The following is a 20,015-nucleotide window of genomic DNA, read 5'->3' as shown; positions in this document are numbered from 1 at the left end:
CGACAAGGGCTGGCAGACCATAAATGTAACCGTTTCAGAGAGAAATGCGACCAATGTGACGATCTCGCGTTATATCGATTCGATGGTGAATGACGAAACACGGAGATTTTCTAAGGTTTTTACAACATATTAACACTTTTCACATTTTCTCGTGTTACGTGGCTGCCAGTCCTCGGTTCCTGCAAAATCTTAAGGTCCTCGGTCATGTCCAAGGCACCAAACCGACCAATAATTCAATAATCGATAACTAAAACTATAAATGTAGCTCTTCTTACTGGGCGATTGCATCAACTTAGATGCTTCTCCTGTGTTCTACTGTGCTGCTTGTATTGTCCCCACATACCGCAGCACGCGACAAAGGCTGGCAGACTATAAATGTAACCGTTTCAGAGAGAAATGCGACCAATGTGACGATCTCGCGTTATATCGAATCGATGGTGAATGACGAAACACGGAGATTTTCTAAGGTTTTTACTACATATTAACACTTTTCACATTTTCTCGTGTTACGTGGCTGCCAGTCCTCGGTTCATGCAAAATCTTAAGGTCCTCGGTCATGTCCAAGGCACCAAACCGACCAATAATTCAATAATCGATAACTAAAACTATAAATGTAGCTCTTCTTACTGGGCGATTGCATCAACTTAGATGCTTCTCCTGTGTTCTACTGTGCTGCTTGTATTGTCCCCACATACTGCAGCACGCGACAAGGGCTGGCAGACCATAAATGTAACCGTTTCAGAGAGAAATGCGACCAATGTGACGATCTCGCGTTATATCGATTCGATGGTGAATGACGAAACACGGAGATTTTCTAAGGTTTTTACTACATATTAGCACTTTTCACATTTTCTCGTGTTACGTGGCTGCCAGTCCTCGGTTCATGCAAAATCTTAAGGTCCTCGGTCATGTCCAAGGCACCAAACCGACCAATAATTCAATAATCGATAACTAAAACTATAAATGTAGCTCTTCTTACTGGGCGATTGCATCAACTTAGATGCTTCTCCTGTGTTCTACTGTGCTGCTTGTATTGTCCCCACATACCGCAGCACGCGACAAGGGCTGGCAGACCATAAATGTAACCGTTTCAGAGAGAAATGCGACCAATGTGACGATCTCGCGTTATATCGATTCGATGGTGAATGACGAAACACGGAGATTTTCTAAGGTTTTTACTACATATTAGCACTTTTCACATTTTCTCGTGTTACGTGGCTGCCAGTCCTCGGTTCATGCAAAATCTTAAGGTCCTCGGTCATGTCCAAGGCACCAAACCGACCAATAATTCAATAATCGATAGCTAAAACTATAAATGTAGCTCTTCTTACTGGGCGATTGCATCAACTTAGATGCTTCTCCTGTGTTCTACTGTGCTGCTTGTATTGTCCCCACATACCGCAGCACGCGACAAGGGCTGGCAGACCATAAATGTAACCGTTTCAGAGAGAAATGCGACCAATGTGACGATCTTGCGTTATATCGATTCGATGGTGAATGACGAAACACGGAGATTTTCTAAGGTTTTTACTACATATTAGCACTTTTCACATTTTCTCGTGTTACGTGGCTGCCAGTCCTCGGTTCATGCAAAATCTTAAGGTCCTCGGTCATGTCCAAGGCACCAAACCGACCAATAATTCAATAATCGATAACTAAAACTATAAATGTAGCTCTTCTTACTGGGCGATTGCATCAACTTAGATGCTTCTCCTGTGTTCTACTGTGCTGCTTGTATTGTCCCCACATACCGCAGCACGCGACAAGGGCTGGCAGACCATAAATGTAACCGTTTCAGAGAGAAATGCGACCAATGTGACGATCTCGCGTTATATCGATTCGATGGTGAATGACGAAACACGGAGATTTTCTAAGGTTTTTACTACATATTAACACTTTTCACATTTTCTCGTGTTACGTGGCTGCCAGTCCTCGGTTCATGCACAATCTGAAGGTCCTCGGTCATGTCCAAGGCACCAAACCGACCAATAATTTAATAATCGATAACTAAAACTATAAATGTAGCTCTTCTTACTGGGCGATTGCATCAACTTAGATGCTTCTCCTGTGTTCTACTGTGCCGCTTGTATTGTCCCCACATACCGCAGCACGCGACAAGGGCTGGCAGACCATAAATGTAACCGTTTCAGAGAGAAATGCGACCAATGTGACGATCTCGCGTTATATCGATTCGATGGTGAATGACGAAACACGGAGATTTTCTAAGGTTTTTACTACATATTAACACTTTTCATATTTTCTCGTGTTACGTGGGTACCAGTCCTCGGTTCATGCACAATCTTAAGGTCCTCGGTCATGTCCAAGGCACCAAACCGACCAATAATTCAATAATCGATAACTAAAACTATAAATGTAGCTCTTCTTACTGGGCGATTGCATCAACTTAGATGCTTCTCCTGTGTACTACTGTGCTGCTTGTATTGTCCCCACATACCGCAGCACGCGACAAGGGCTGGCAGACCATAAATGTAACCGTTTCAGAGAGAAATGCGACCAATGTGACGATCTCGCGTTATATCGATTCGATGGTGAATGACGAAAGACGGAGATTTTCTAAGGTTTTTACAACATATTAACACTTTTCACATTTTCTCGTGTTACGTGGCTGCCAGTCATCGGTTCATGCAAAATCTTAAGGTCCTCGGTCATGTCCAAGGCACCAAACCGACCAATAATTCAATAATCGATAACTAAAACTATAAATGTAGCTCTTCTTACTGGGCGATTGCATCAACTTAGATGCTTCTCCTGTGTTCTACTGTGCTGCTTGTATTGTCCCCACATAAAGCAGCACGCGACAAGGGCTGGCAGACCATAAATGTAACCGTTTCAGAGAGAAATGCGACCAATGTGACGATCTCGCGTTATATCGATTCGATGGTGAATGACGAAACACGGAGATTTTCTAAGGTTTTTACAACATATTAACACTTTTCACATTTTCTCGTGTTACGTGGCTGCCAGTCCTCGGTTCATGCAAAATCTTAAGGTCCTCGGTCATGTCCAAGGTCCAAACCGTCCAATAATTCAATAATCGATAACTAAAACTATAAATGTAGCTCTTCTTACGGGGCGATTGCATCAACTTAGATGCTTCTCCTGTGTTCTACTGTGCTGCTTGTATTGTCCCCACATACCGCAGCACGCGACAAGGGCTGGCAGACCATAAATGTAACCGTTTCAGAGAGAAATGCGACCAATGTGACGATCTCGCGTTATATCGATTCGATGGTGAATGACGAAACACGGAGATTTTCTAAGGTTTTTACTACATATTAACACTTTTCACATTTTCTCGTGTTACGTGGCTGCCAGTCCTCGGTTCATGCATAATCTTAAGGTCCACGGTCATGTCCAAGGCACCAAACCGACCAATAATTCAATAATCGATAACTAAAACTATAAATGTAGCTCTTCTTACTGGGCGATTGCATCAACTTAGATGCTTCTCCTGTGTTCTACTGTGTTGCTTGTATTGTCCCCACATACCGCAGCACGCGACAAGGGCTGGCAGACCATAAATGTAACCGTTTCAGAGAGAAATGCGACCAATGTGACGATCTCGCGTTATATCGATTCGATGGTGAATGACGAAACACGGAGATTTTCTAAGGTTTTTACTACATATTAACACTTTTCACATTTTCTCGTGTTACGTGGCTGCCAGTCCTCGGTTCATGCAAAATCTTAAGGTCCTCGGTCATGTCCAAGGCACCAAACCGACCAATAATTCAATAATCGATAACTAAAACTATAAATGTAGCTCTTCTTACTGGGCGATTGCATCAACTTAGATGCTTCTCCTGTGTTCTACTGTGCTGCTTGTATTGTCCCCACATACCGCAGCACGCGACAAAGGCTGGCAGACCATAAATGTAACCGTTTCAGAGAGAAATGCGACCAATGTGACGAACTCGCGTTATATCGAATCGATGGTGAATGACGAAACACGGAGATTTTCTAAGGTTTTTACTACATATTAACACTTTTCACATTTTCTCGTGTTACGTGGCTGCCAGTCCTCGGTTCATGCAAAATCTTAAGGTCCTCGGTCATGTCCAAGGCACCAAACCGACCAATAATTCAATAATCGATAACTAAAACTATAAATGTAGCTCTTCTTACTGGGCGATTGCATCAACTTAGATGCTTCTCCTGTGTTCTACTGTGCTGCTTGTATTGTCCCCACATACCGCAGCACGCGACAAGGGCTGGCAGACCATAAATGTAACCGTTTCAGAGAGAAATGCGACCAATGTGACGATCTTGCGTTATATCGATTCGATGGTGAATGACGAAACACGGAGATTTTCTAAGGTTTTTACTACATATTAGCACTTTTCACATTTTCTCGTGTTACGTGGCTGCCAGTCCTCGGTTCATGCAAAATCTTAAGGTCCTCGGTCATGTCCAAGGCACCAAACCGACCAATAATTCAATAATCGATAACTAAAACTATAAATGTAGCTCTTCTTACTGGGCGATTGCATCAACTTAGATGCTTCTCCTGTGTTCTACTGTGCTGCTTGTATTGTCCCCACATACCGCAGCACGCGACAAGGGCTGGCAGACCATAAATGTAACCGTTTCAGAGAGAAATGCGACCAATGTGACGATCTCGCGTTATATCGATTCGATGGTGAATGACGAAACACGGAGATTTTCTAAGGTTTTTACTACATATTAGCACTTTTCACATTTTCTCGTGTTACGTGGCTGCCAGTCCTCGGTTCATGCAAAATCTTAAGGTCCTCGGTCATGTCCAAGGCACCAAACCGACCAATAATTCAATAATCGATAACTAAAACTATAAATGTAGCTCTTCTTACTGGGCGATTGCATCAACTTAGATGCTTCTCCTGTGTTCTACTGTGCTGCTTGTATTGTCCCCACATACCGCAGCACGCGACAAGGGCTGGCAGACCATAAATGTAACCGTTTCAGAGAGAAATGCGACCAATGTGACGATCTTGCGTTATATCGATTCGATGGTGAATGACGAAACACGGAGATTTTCTAAGGTTTTTACTACATATTAGCACTTTTCACATTTTCTCGTGTTACGTGGCTGCCAGTCCTCGGTTCATGCAAAATCTTAAGGTCCTCGGTCATGTCCAAGGCACCAAACCGACCAATAATTCAATAATCGATAACTAAAACTATAAATGTAGCTCTTCTTACTGGGCGATTGCATCAACTTAGATGCTTCTCCTGTGTACTACTGTGCTGCTTGTATTGTCCCCACATACCGCAGCACGCGACAAGGGCTGGCAGACCATAAATGTAACCGTTTCAGAGAGAAATGCGACCAATGTGACGATCTCGCGTTATATCGATTCGATGGTGAATGACGAAAGACGGAGATTTTCTAAGGTTTTTACAACATATTAACACTTTTCACATTTTCTCGTGTTACGTGGCTGCCAGTCATCGGTTCATGCAAAATCTTAAGGTCCTCGGTCATGTCCAAGGCACCAAACCGACCAATAATTCAATAATCGATAACTAAAACTATAAATGTAGCTCTTCTTACTGGGCGATTGCATCAACTTAGATGCTTCTCCTGTGTTCTACTGTGCTGCTTGTATTGTCCCCACATAAAGCAGCACGCGACAAGGGCTGGCAGACCATAAATGTAACCGTTTCAGAGAGAAATGCGACCAATGTGACGATCTCGCATTATATCGATTCGATGGTGAATGACGAAACACGGAGATTTTCTAAGGTTTTTACAACATATTAACACTTTTCACATTTTCTCGTGTTACGTGGCTGCCAGTCCTCGGTTCATGCAAAATCTTAAGGTCCTCGGTCATGTCCAAGGTCCAAACCGTCCAATAATTCAATAATCGATAGCTAAAACTATAAATGTAGCTCTTCTTACTGGGCGATTGCATCAACTTAGATGCTTCTCCTGTGTTCTACTGTGCTGCTTGTATTGTCCCCACATACCGCAGCACGCGACAAGGGCTGGCAGACCATAAATGTAACCGTTTCAGAGAGAAATGCGACCAATGTGACGATCTCGCGTTATATCGATTCGATGGTGAATGACGAAACACGGAGATTTTCTAAGGTTTTTACTACATATTAACACTTTTCACATTTTCTCGTGTTACGTGGCTGCCAGTCCTCGGTTCATGCATAATCTTAAGGTCCACGGTCATGTCCAAGGCACCAAACCGACCAATAATTCAATAATCGATAACTAAAACTATAAATGTAGCTCTTCTTACTGGGCGATTGCATCAACTTAGATGCTTCTCCTGTGTTCTACTGTGTTGCTTGTATTGTCCCCACATACCGCAGCACGCGACAAGGGCTGGCAGACCATAAATGTAACCGTTTCAGAGAGAAATGCGACCAATGTGACGATCTCGCGTTATATCGATTCGATGGTGAATGACGAAACACGGAGATTTTCTAAGGTTTTTACTACATATTAACACTTTTCACATTTTCTCGTGTTACGTGGCTGCCAGTCCTCGGTTCATGCAAAATCTTAAGGTCCTCGGTCATGTCCAAGGCACCAAACCGACCAATAATTTAATAATCGATAACTAAAACTATAAATGTAGCTCTTCTTACTGGGCGATTGCATCAGCTTAGATGCTTCTCCTGTGTTCTACTGTGCTGCTTGTATTGTCCCCACATACCGCAGCACGCGACAAGGGCTGGCAGACCATAAATGTAACCGTTTCAGAGAGAAATGCAACCAATGTGACGATCTCGCGTTATATCGATTCGATGGTGAATGACGAAACACGGAGATTTTCTAAGGTTTTTACTACATATTAACACTTTTCACATTTTCTCGTGTTACGTGGCTGCCAGTCCTCGGTTCATGCACAATCTTAAGGTCCTCGGTCATGTCCAAGGCACCAAACCGACCAATAATTCAATAATCGATAACTAAAACTATAAATGTAGCTCTTCTTACTGGGCGATCGCATCAACTTAGATGCTTCTCCTGTGTTCTACTGTGCTGCTTGTATTGTCCCCACATACCGCAGCACGCGACAAGGGCTGGCAGACTATAAATGTAACCGTTTCAGAGAGAAATGCGACCAATGTTACGATCTCGCGTTATATCGATTCGATGGTGAATGACGAAACACGGAGATTTTCTAAGGTTTTTACTACATATTAACACTTTTCACATTTTCTCGTGTTACGTGGCTGCCAGTCCTCGGTTCATGCAAAATCTTAAGGTCCTCGGTCATGTCCAAGGCACCAAACCGACCAATAATTCAATAATCGATAACTAAAACTATAAATGTAGCTCTTCTTACTGGGCGATTGCATCAACTTAGATGCTTCTCCTGTGTTCTACTGTGTTGCTTGTATTGTCCCCACATACCGCAGCACGCGACAAGGGCTGGCAGACCATAAATGTAACCGTTTCAGAGAGAAATGCGACCAATGTGACGATCTCGCGTTATATCGATTCGATGGTGAATGACGAAACACGGAGATTTTCTAAGGTTTTTACTACATATTAACACTTTTCACATTTTCTCGTGTTACGTTGCTGCCAGTCCTCGGTTCATGCAAAATCTTAAGGTCCTCGGTCATGTCCAAGGCACCAAACCGACCAATAATTTAATAATCGATAACTAAAACTATAAATGTAGCTCTTCTTACTGGGCGATTGCATCAACTTAGATGCTTCTCCTGTGTTCTACTGTGCTGCTTGTATTGTCCCCACATACCGCAGCACGCGACAAGGGCTGGCAGACCATAAATGTAACCGTTTCAGAGAGAAATGCAACCAATGTGACGATCTCGCGTTATATCGATTCGATGGTGAATGACGAAACACGGAGATTTTCTAAGGTTTTTACTACATATTAACACTTTTCACATTTTCTCGTGTTACGTGGCTGCCAGTCCTCGGTTCATGCACAATCTTAAGGTCCTCGGTCATGTCCAAGGCACCAAACCGACCAATATTCAATAATCGATAACTAAAACTATAAATGTTGCTCTTCTTACTGGGCGATTGCATCAACTTAGATGCTTCTCCTGTGTTCTACTGTGCTGCTTGTATTGTCCCCACATACCGCAGCACGCGACAAGGGCTGGCAGACCATAAATGTAACCGTTTCAGAGAGAAATGCGACCAATGTGACGATCTCGCGTTATATCGATTCGATGGTGAATGACGAAACACGGAGATTTTCTAAGGTTTTTACTACATATTAACACTTTTCACATTTTCTCGTGTTACGTGGCTGCCAGTCCTCGGTTCATGCAAAATCTTAAGGTCCTCGGTCATGTCCAAGGCACCAAACCGACCAATAATTCAATAATCGATAATTAAAACTATAAATGTAGCTCTTCTTACTGGGCGATTGCATCAACTTAGATGCTTCTGCTGTGTTCTACTGTGCTGCTTGTATTGTCCCCACATACCGCAGCACGCAACAAGGGCTGGCAGACCATAAATGTAACCGTTTCAGTGAGAAATGCGACCAATGTGACGATCTCGCGTTATATCGATTCGATGGTGAAGAAACACGGAGATTTTCTAAGGTTTTTACTACATATTAACACTTTTCACATTTTCTCGTGTTACGTGGCTGCCAGTCCTCGGTTCATGCAAAATCTTAAGGTCCTCGGTCATGTCCAAGGCACCAAACCGACCAATAATTCAATAATCGATAACTAAAACTATAAATGTAGTTCTTCTTACTGGGCGATTGCATCAACTTAGATGCTTCTCCTGTGTTCTACTGTGCTGCTTGTATTGTCCACACATACCGCAGCACGCGACAAGGGCTGGCAGACCATAAATGTAACCGTTTCAGAGAGAAATGCGACCAATGTGACGATATCGCGTTATATCGATTCGATGGCGAATGACGAAACACGGAGATTTTCTAAGGTTTTTAATACATATTAACACTTTTCACATTTTCTCGTGTTACGTGGCTGCCAGTCCTCGGTTCATGCAAAATCTTAAGGTCCTCGGTCATGTCCAGGGCACCAAACCGACCAATAATTCAATAATCGATAACTAAAACTATAAATGTAGCTCTTCTTACTGGGCGATTGCATCAACTTAGATGCTTCTCCTGTGTTCTACTGTGCTGCTTGTATTGTCCCCACATACCGCAGCACGCGACAAGGGCTGGCAGACCATAAATGTAACCGTTTCAGAGAGAAATGCGACCAATGTGACGATCTCGCGTTATATCGATTCGATGGTGAATGACGAAACACGGAGATTTTCTAAGGTTTTTACTACATATTAACACTTTTCACATTTTCTCGTGTTACGTGGCTGCCAGTCCTCGGTTCATGCAAAATCTTAAGGTCCTCGGTCATGTCCAAGGCACCAAACCGACCAATAATTCAATAATCGATAACTAAAACTATAAATGTAGCTCTTCTTACTGGGCGATTGCATCAACTTAGATGCTTCTCCTGTGTTCTACTGTGCTGCTTGTATTGTCCCCACATACCGCAGCACGCGACAAGGGCTGGCAGACCATAAGTGTAACCGTTTCAGAGAGAAATGCGACCAATGTGACGATCTCGCGTTATATCGATTCGATGGTGAATGACGAAACACGGAGATTTTCTAAGGTTTTTACTACATATTAACACTTTTCACATTTTCTCGTGTTACGTGGCTGCCAGTCCTCGGTTCATGCAAAATCTTAAGGTCCTCGGTCATGTCCAAGGCACCAAACCGACCAATAATTCAATAATCGATAACTAAAACTATAAATGTAGCTCTTCTTACTGGGCGATTGCATCAACTTAGATGCTTCTCCTGTGTTCTACTGTGCTGCTTGTATTGTCCCCACATACCGCAGCACGCGACAAGGGCTGGCAGACCATAAGTGTAACCGTTTCAGAGAGAAATGCGACCAATGTGACGATCTCGCGTTATATCGATTCGATGGTGAATGACGAAACACGGAGATTTTCTAAGGTTTTTACTACATATTAACACTTTTCACATTTTCTCGTGTTACGTGGCTGCCAGTCCTCCGTTCATGCAAAATCTTAAGGTCCTCTGTCATGTCCAAGGCACCAAACCGACCAATAATTCAGTAATCGATAACTAAAACTATAAATGTAGCTCTTCTTACTGGGCGATTGCATCAACTTAGATGCTTCTCCTGTGTTCTACTGTGCTGCTTGTATTGTCCACACATACCGCAGCACGCGACAAGGGCTGGCAGACCATAAATGTAACCGTTTCAGAGAGAAATGCGACCAATGTGACGATATCGCGTTATATCGATTCGATGGCGAATGACGAAACACGGAGATTTTCTAAGGTTTTTAATACATATTAACACTTTTCACATTTTCGCGTGTTACGTGGCTGCCAGTCCTCGGTTCATGCAAAATCTTAAGGTCCTCGGTCATGTCCAGGGCACCAAACCGACCAATAATTCAATAATCGATAACTAAAACTATAAATGTAGCTCTTCTTACTGGGCGATTGCATCAACTTAGATGCTTCTCCTGTGTTCTACTGTGCTGCTTGTATTGTCCCCACATACCGCAGCACGCGACAAGGGCTGGCAGACCATAAATGTAACCGTTTCAGAGAGAAATGCGACCAATGTGACGATCTCGCGTTATATCGATTCGATGGTGAATGACGAAACACGGAGATTTTCTAAGGTTTTTACTACATATTAACACTTTTCACATTTTCTCGTGTTACGTGGCTGCCAGTCCTCGGTTCATGCAAAATCTTAAGGTCCTCGGTCATGTCCAAGGCACCAAACCGACCAATAATTCAATAATCGATAACTAAAACTATAAATGTAGCTCTTCTTACTGGGCGATTGCATCAACTTAGATGCTTCTCCTGTGTTCTACTGTGCTGCTTGTATTGTCCCCACATACCGCAGCACGCGACAAGGGCTGGCAGACCATAAATGTAACCGTTTCAGAGAGAAATGCGACCAATGTGACGATCTCGCGTTATATCGATTCGATGGTGAATGACGAAACACGGAGATTTTCTAAGGTTTTTACTACATATTAACACTTTTCACATTTTCTCGTGTTACGTGGCTGCCAGTCCTCGGTTCATGCACAATCTTAAGGTCCTCGGTCATGTCCAAGGCACCAAACCGACCAATAATTTAATAATCGATAACTAAAACTATAAATGTAGCTCTTCTTACTGGGCGATTGCATCAACTTAGATGCTTCTCCTGTGTTCTACTGTGCTGCTTGTATTGTCCCCACATACCGCAGCACGCGACAAGGGCTGGCAGACCATAAGTGTAACCGTTTCAGAGAGAAATGCGACCAATGTGACGATCTCGCGTTATATCGATTCGATGGTGAATGACGAAACACGGAGATTTTCTAAGGTTTTTACTACATATTAACACTTTTCACATTTTCTCGTGTTACGTGGCTGCCAGTCCTCGGTTCATGCAAAATCTTAAGGTCCTCGGTCATGTCCAAGGCACCAAACCGACCAATAATTCAATAATCGATAACTAAAACTATAAATGTAGCTCTTCTTACTGGGCGATTGCATCAACTTAGATGCTTCTCCTGTGTTCTACTGTGCTGCTTGTATTGTCCCCACATACCGCAGCACGCGACAAGGGCTGGCAGACCATAAGTGTAACCGTTTCAGAGAGAAATGCGACCAATGTGACGATCTCGCGTTATATCGATTCGATGGTGAATGACGAAACACGGAGATTTTCTAAGGTTTTTACTACATATTAACACTTTTCACATTTTCTCGTGTTACGTGGCTGCCAGTCCTCCGTTCATGCAAAATCTTAAGGTCCTCTGTCATGTCCAAGGCACCAAACCGACCAATAATTCAGTAATCGATAACTAAAACTATAAATGTAGCTCTTCTTACTGGGCGATTGCATCAACTTAGATGCTTCTCCTGTGTTCTACTGTGCTGCTTGTATTGTCCACACATACCGCAGCACGCGACAAGGGCTGGCAGACCATAAATGTAACCGTTTCAGAGAGAAATGCGACCAATGTGACGATATCGCGTTATATCGATTCGATGGCGAATGACGAAACACGGAGATTTTCTAAGGTTTTTAATACATATTAACACTTTTCACATTTTCGCGTGTTACGTGGCTGCCAGTCCTCGGTTCATGCAAAATCTTAAGGTCCTCGGTCATGTCCAGGGCACCAAACCGACCAATAATTCAATAATCGATAACTAAAACTATAAATGTAGCTCTTCTTACTGGGCGATTGCATCAACTTAGATGCTTCTCCTGTGTTCTACTGTGCTGCTTGTATTGTCCCCACATACCGCAGCACGCGACAAGGGCTGGCAGACCATAAATGTAACCGTTTCAGAGAGAAATGCGACCAATGTGACGATCTCGCGTTATATCGATTCGATGGTGAATGACGAAACACGGAGATTTTCTAAGGTTTTTACTACATATTAACACTTTTCACATTTTCTCGTGTTACGTGGCTGCCAGTCCTCGGTTCATGCAAAATCTTAAGGTCCTCGGTCATGTCCAAGGCACCAAACCGACCAATAATTCAATAATCGATAACTAAAACTATAAATGTAGCTCTTCTTACTGGGCGATTGCATCAACTTAGATGCTTCTCCTGTGTTCTACTGTGCTGCTTGTATTGTCCCCACATACCGCAGCACGCGACAAGGGCTGGCAGACCATAAATGTAACCGTTTCAGAGAGAAATGCGACCAATGTGACGATCTCGCGTTATATCGATTCGATGGTGAATGACGAAACACGGAGATTTTCTAAGGTTTTTACTACATATTAACACTTTTCACATTTTCTCGTGTTACGTGGCTGCCAGTCCTCGGTTCATGCACAATCTTAAGGTCCTCGGTCATGTCCAAGGCACCAAACCGACCAATAATTTAATAATCGATAACTAAAACTATAAATGTAGCTCTTCTTACTGGGCGATTGCATCAACTTAGATGCTTCTCCTGTGTTCTACTGTGCTGCTTGTATTGTCCCCACATACCGCAGCACGCGACAAGGGCTGGCAGACCATAAAAGTAACCGTTTCAGAGAGAAATGCGACCAATGTGACGATCTCGCGTTATATCGATTCGATGGTGAATGACGAAACACGGAGATTTTCTAAGGTTTTTACTACATATTAACACTTTTCACATTTTCTCGTGTTACGTGGCTGCCAGTCCTCGGTTCATGCACAATCTTAAGGTCCTCGGTCATGTCCAAGGCACCAAACCGACCAATAATTTAATAATCGATAACTAAAACTATAAATGTAGCTCTTCTTACTGGGCGATTGCATCAACTTAGATGCTTCTCCTGTGTTCTACTGTGCTGCTTGTATTGTCCCCACATACCGCAGCACGCGACAAGGGCTGGCAGACCATAAATGTAACCGTTTCAGAGAGAAATGCGACCAATGTGACGATCTCGCGTTATATCGATTCGATGGTGAATGACGAAACACGGAGATTTTCTAAGGTTTTTACTACATATTAACACTTTTCACATTTTCTCGTGTTACGTGGCTGCCAGTCCTCGGTTCATGCAAAATCTTAAGGTCCTCGGTCATGTCCAAGGCACCAAACCGACCAATAATTCAATAATCGATAACTAAAACTATAAATGTAGCTCTTCTTACTGGGCGATTGCATCAACTTAGATGCTTCTCCTGTGTTCTACTGTGCTGCTTGTATTGTCCCCACATACCGCAGCACGCGACAAGGGCTGGCAGACCATAAATGTAACCGTTTCAGAGAGAAATGCGACCAATGTGACGATCTCGCGTTATATCGATTCGATGGTGAATGACGAAACACGGAGATTTTCTAAGGTTTTTACTACATATTAACACTTTTCATATTTTCTCGTGTTACGTGGGTACCAGTCCTCGGTTCATGCACAATCTTAAGGTCCTCGGTCATGTCCAAGGCACCAAACCGACCAATAATTCAATAATCGATAACTAAAACTATAAATGTAGCTCTTCTTACTGGGCGATTGCATCAACTTAGATGCTTCTCCTGTGTTCTACTGTGCTGCTTGTATTGTCCCCACATACCGCAGCACGCGACAAGGGCTGGCAGACCATAAATGTAACCGTTTCAGAGAGAAATGCGACCAATGTGACGATCTCGCGTTATATCGATTCGATGGTGAATGACGAAACACGGAGATTTTCTAAGGTTTTTACTACATATTAACACTTTTCACATTTTCTCGTGTTACGTGGCTGCCAGTCCTCGGATCATGCACAATCTTAAGGTCCTCGGTCATGTCCAAGGCACCAAACCGACCAATAATTCAATAATCGATAACTAAAACTACAAATGTAGCTCTTCTTACTGGGCGATTGCATCAACTTAGATGCTTCTCCTGTGTTCTACTGTGCTGCTTGTATTGTCCCCACATACCGCAGCACGCGACAAGGGCTGGCAGACCATAAAAGTAACCGTTTCAGAGAGAAATGCGACCAATGTGACGATCTCGCGTTATATCGATTCGATGGTGAATGACGAAACACGGAGATTTTCTAAGGTTTTTACTACATATTAACACTTTTCACATTTTCTCGTGTTACGTGGCTGCCAGTCCTCGGTTCATGCACAATCTTAAGGTCCTCGGTCATGTCCAAGGCACCAAACCGACCAATAATTTAATAATCGATAACTAAAACTATAAATGTAGCTCTTCTTACTGGGCGATTGCATCAACTTAGATGCTTCTCCTGTGTTCTACTGTGCTGCTTGTATTGTCCCCACATACCGCAGCACGCGACAAGGGCTGGCAGACCATAAATGTAACCGTTTCAGAGAGAAATGCGACCAATGTGACGATCTCGCGTTATATCGATTCGATGGTGAATGACGAAACACGGAGATTTTCTAAGGTTTTTACTACATATTAACACTTTTCACATTTTCTCGTGTTACGTGGCTGCCAGTCCTCGGTTCATGCAAAATCTTAAGGTCCTCGGTCATGTCCAAGGCACCAAACCGACCAATAATTCAATAATCGATAACTAAAACTATAAATGTAGCTCTTCTTACTGGGCGATTGCATCAACTTAGATGCTTCTCCTGTGTTCTACTGTGCTGCTTGTATTGTCCCCACATACCGCAGCACGCGACAAGGGCTGGCAGACCATAAATGTAACCGTTTCAGAGAGAAATGCGACCAATGTGACGATCTCGCGTTATATCGATTCGATGGTGAATGACGAAACACGGAGATTTTCTAAGGTTTTTACTACATATTAACACTTTTCATATTTTCTCGTGTTACGTGGGTACCAGTCCTCGGTTCATGCACAATCTTAAGGTCCTCGGTCATGTCCAAGGCACCAAACCGACCAATAATTCAATAATCGATAACTAAAACTATAAATGTAGCTCTTCTTACTGGGCGATTGCATCAACTTAGATGCTTCTCCTGTGTTCTACTGTGCTGCTTGTATTGTCCCCACATACCGCAGCACGCGACAAGGGCTGGCAGACCATAAATGTAAACGTTTCAGAGAGAAATGCGACCAATGTGACGATCTCGCGTTATATCGATTCGATGGTGAATGACGAAACACGGAGATTTTCTAAGGTTTTTACAACATATTAACACTTTTCACATTTTCTCGTGTTACGTGGCTGCCAGTCCTCGGTTCATGCAAAATCTTAAGGTCCTCGGTCATGTCCAAGGCACCAAACCGACCAATAATTCAATAATCGATAACTAAAACTATAAATGTAGCTCTTCTTACTGGGCGATTGCATCAACTTAGATGCTTCTCCTGTGTTCTACTGTGCTGCTTGTATTGTCCCCACATACCGCAGCACGCGACAAGGGCTGGCAGACCATAAATGTAACCGTTTCAGAGAGAAATGCGACCAATGTGACGATCTCGCGTTATATCGATTCGATGGTGAATGACGAAACACGGAGATTTTCTAAGGTTTTTACTACATATTAACACTTTTCACATTTTCTCGTGTTACGTGGCTGCCAGTCCTCGGTTCATGCAAAATCTTAAGGTCCTCGGTCATGTCCAAGGCACCAAACCGACCAATAATTCAATAATTGATAACTAAAACTATAAATGTAGCTCTTCTTACTGGGCGATTGCATCAACCTAGATGCTTCTCCTGTGTTCTACTGTGCTGCTTGTATTGTCCCCACATACCGCAGCACGCGACAAGGGCTGGCAGACCATAAATGTAACCGTTTCAGAGAGAAATGCGACCAATGTGACGATCTCGCGTTATATCGATTCGATGGTGAATGACGAAACACGGAGATTTTCTAAGGTTTTTACTACATATTAACACTTTTCACATTTTCTCGTGTTACGTGGCTGCCAGTCCTCGGTTCATGCAAAATCTTAAGGTCCTCGGTCATGTCCAAGGCACCAAACCGACCAATAATTTAATAATCGATAACTAAAACTATAAATGTAGCTCTTCTTACTGGGCGATTGCATCAACTTAGATGCTTCTCCTGTCTTCTACTGTGCTGCTTGTATTGTCCCCACATACCGCAGCACGCGACAAGGGCTGGCAGACCATAAATGTAACCGTTTCAGAGAGAAATGCGACCAATGTGACGATCTCGCGTTATATCGATTCGATGGTGAATGACGAAACACGGAGATTTTCTAAGGTTTTTACTACATATTAACACTTTTCACATTTTCTCGTGTTACGTGGCTGCCAGTCCTCGGTTCATGCAAAATCTTAAGGTCCTCGGTCATGTCCAAGGCACCAAACCGACCAATAATTCAATTATCGATAACTAAAACTATAAATGTAGCTCTTCTTACTGGGCGATTGCATCAACTTAGATGCTTCTCCTGTGTTCTACTGTGCTGCTTGTATTGTCCCCACATACCGCAGCACGCGACAAGGGCTGGCAGACCATAAATGTAACCGTTTCAGAGAGAAATGCGACCAATGTGACGATCTCGCGTTATATCGATTCGATGGTGAATGACGAAACACGGAGATTTTCTAAGGTTTTTACTACATATTAACACTTTTCACATTTTTTCGTGTTACGTGGGTACCAGTCCTCGGTTCATGCACAATCTGAAGGTCCTCTGTCATGTCCAAAGCACCAAACCGACCAATAATTTAATAATCGATAGCTAAAACTATAAATGTAGCTCATCTTACTGGGCGATTGCATCAACTTCGATGCTTCTCCTGTGTTCTACTGTGCTGCTTGTATTGTCCCCACATACCGCAGCACGCGACAAGGGCTGGCAGACCATAAATGTAACCGTTTCAGAGAGAAATGCGACCAATGTGACGATCTCGCGTTATATCGATTCGATGGTGAATGACGAAACACGGAGATTTTCTAAGGTTTTTACTACATATTAACACTTTTCACATTTTCTCGTGTTACGTGGCTGCCAGTCCTCGGTTCATGCAAAATCTTAAGGTCCTCGGTCATGTCCAAGGCACCAAACCGACCAATAATTCAATAATCGATAACTAAAACTATAAATGTAGCTCTTCTTACTGGGCGATTGCATCAACTTAGATGCTTCTCCTGTGTTCTACTGTGCTGCTTGTATTGTCCCCACATACCGCAGCACGCGACAAGGGCTGGCAGACCATAAATGTAACCGTTTCAGAGAGAAATGCGACCAATGTGACGATCTCGCGTTATATCGATTCGATGGTGAATGACGAAACACGGAGATTTTCTAAGGTTTTTACTACATATTAACACTTTTCATATTTTCTCGTGTTACGTGGGTACCAGTCCTCGGTTCATGCACAATCTTAAGGTCCTCGGTCATGTCCAAGGCACCAAACCGACCAATAATTCAATAATCGATAACTAAAACTATAAATGTAGCTCTTCTTACTGGGCGATTGCATCAACTTAGATGCTTCTCCTGTGTTCTACTGTGCTGCTTGTATTGTCCCCACATACCGCAGCACGCGACAAGGGCTGGCAGACCATAAATGTAACCGTTTCAGAGAGAAATGCGACCAATGTGACGATCTCGCGTTATATCGATTCGATGGTGAATGACGAAACACGGAGATTTTCTAAGGTTTTTACTACATATTAACACTTTTCACATTTTCTCGTGTTACGTGGCTGCCAGTCCTCGGTTCATGCAAAATCTTAAGGTCCTCGGTCATGTCCAAGGCACCAAACCGACCAATAATTCAATAATCGATAACTAAAACTATAAATGTAGCTCTTCTTACTGGGCGATTGCATCAACTTAGATGCTTCTCCTGTGTTCTACTGTGCTGCTTGTATTGTCCCCACATACCGCAGCACGCGACAAGGGCTGGCAGACCATAAATGTAACCGTTTCAGAGAGAAATGCGACCAATGTGACGATCTCGCGTTATATCGATTCGATGGTGAATGACGAAACACGGAGATTTTCTAAGGTTTTTACTACATATTAACACTTTTCACATTTTCTCGTGTTACGTGGCTGCCAGTCCTCGGTTCATGCACAATCTTAAGGTCCTCGGTCATGTCCAAGGCACCAAACCGACCAATAATTTAATAATCGATAACTAAAACTACAAATGTAGCTCTTCTTACTGGGCGATTGCATCAACTTAGATGCTTCTCCTGTGTTCTACTGTGCTGCTTGTATTGTCCCCACATACCGCAGCACGCGACAAGGGCTGGCAGACCATAAAAGTAACCGTTTCAGAGAGAAATGCGACCAATGTGACGATCTCGCGTTATATCGATTCGATGGTGAATGACGAAACACGGAGATTTTCTAAGGTTTTTACTACATATTAACACTTTTCACATTTTCTCGTGTTACGTGGCTGCCAGTCCTCGGTTCATGCACAATCTTAAGGTCCTCGGTCATGTCCAAGGCACCAAACCGACCAATAATTTAATAATCGATAACTAAAACTATAAATGTAGCTCTTCTTACTGGGCGATTGCATCAACTTAGATGCTTCTCCTGTGTTCTACTGTGCTGCTTGTATTGTCCCCACATACCGCAGCACGCGACAAGGGCTGGCAGACCATAAATGTAACCGTTTCAGAGAGAAATGCGACCAATGTGACGATCTCGCGTTATATCGATTCGATGGTGAATGACGAAACACGGAGATTTTCTAAGGTTTTTACTACATATTAACACTTTTCACATTTTCTCGTGTTACGTGGCTGCCAGTCCTCGGTTCATGCAAAATCTTAAGGTCCTCGGTCATGTCCAAGGCACCAAACCGACCAATAATTCAATAATCGATAACTAAAACTATAAATGTAGCTCTTCTTACTGGGCGATTGCATCAACTTAGATGCTTCTCCTGTGTTCTACTGTGCTGCTTGTATTGTCCCCACATACCGCAGCACGCGACAAGGGCTGGCAGACCATAAATGTAACCGTTTCAGAGAGAAATGCGACCAATGTGACGATCTCGCGTTATATCGATTCGATGGTGAATGACGAAACACGGAGATTTTCTAAGGTTTTTACTACATATTAACACTTTTCATATTTTCTCGTGTTACGTGGGTACCAGTCCTCGGTTCATGCACAATCTTAAGGTCCTCGGTCATGTCCAAGGCACCAAACCGACCAATAATTCAATAATCGATAACTAAAACTATAAATGTAGCTCTTCTTACTGGGCGATTGCATCAACTTAGATGCTTCTCCTGTGTTCTACTGTGCTGCTTGTATTGTCCCCACATACCGCAGCACGCGACAAGGGCTGGCAGACCATAAATGTAAACGTTTCAGAGAGAAATGCGACCAATGTGACGATCTCGCGTTATATCGATTCGATGGTGAATGACGAAACACGGAGATTTTCTAAGGTTTTTACTACATATTAACACTTTTCACATTTTCTCGTGTTACGTGGCTGCCAGTCCTCGGTTCATGCAAAATCTTAAGGTCCTCGGTCATGTCCAAGGCACCAAACCGACCAATAATTCAATAATCGATAACTAAAACTATAAATGTAGCTCTTCTTACTGGGCGATTGCATCAACTTAGATGCTTCTCCTGTG

Source organism: Schistocerca nitens, unplaced genomic scaffold, assembly GCF_023898315.1.
Source record: "Schistocerca nitens isolate TAMUIC-IGC-003100 unplaced genomic scaffold, iqSchNite1.1 HiC_scaffold_468, whole genome shotgun sequence".
In the NCBI taxonomy this organism is placed as follows: domain Eukaryota; kingdom Metazoa; phylum Arthropoda; class Insecta; order Orthoptera; family Acrididae; genus Schistocerca; species Schistocerca nitens.
The sequence above is the reverse complement of the archived record's forward strand: the minus strand, read 5'-3'. Positions refer to the sequence as shown.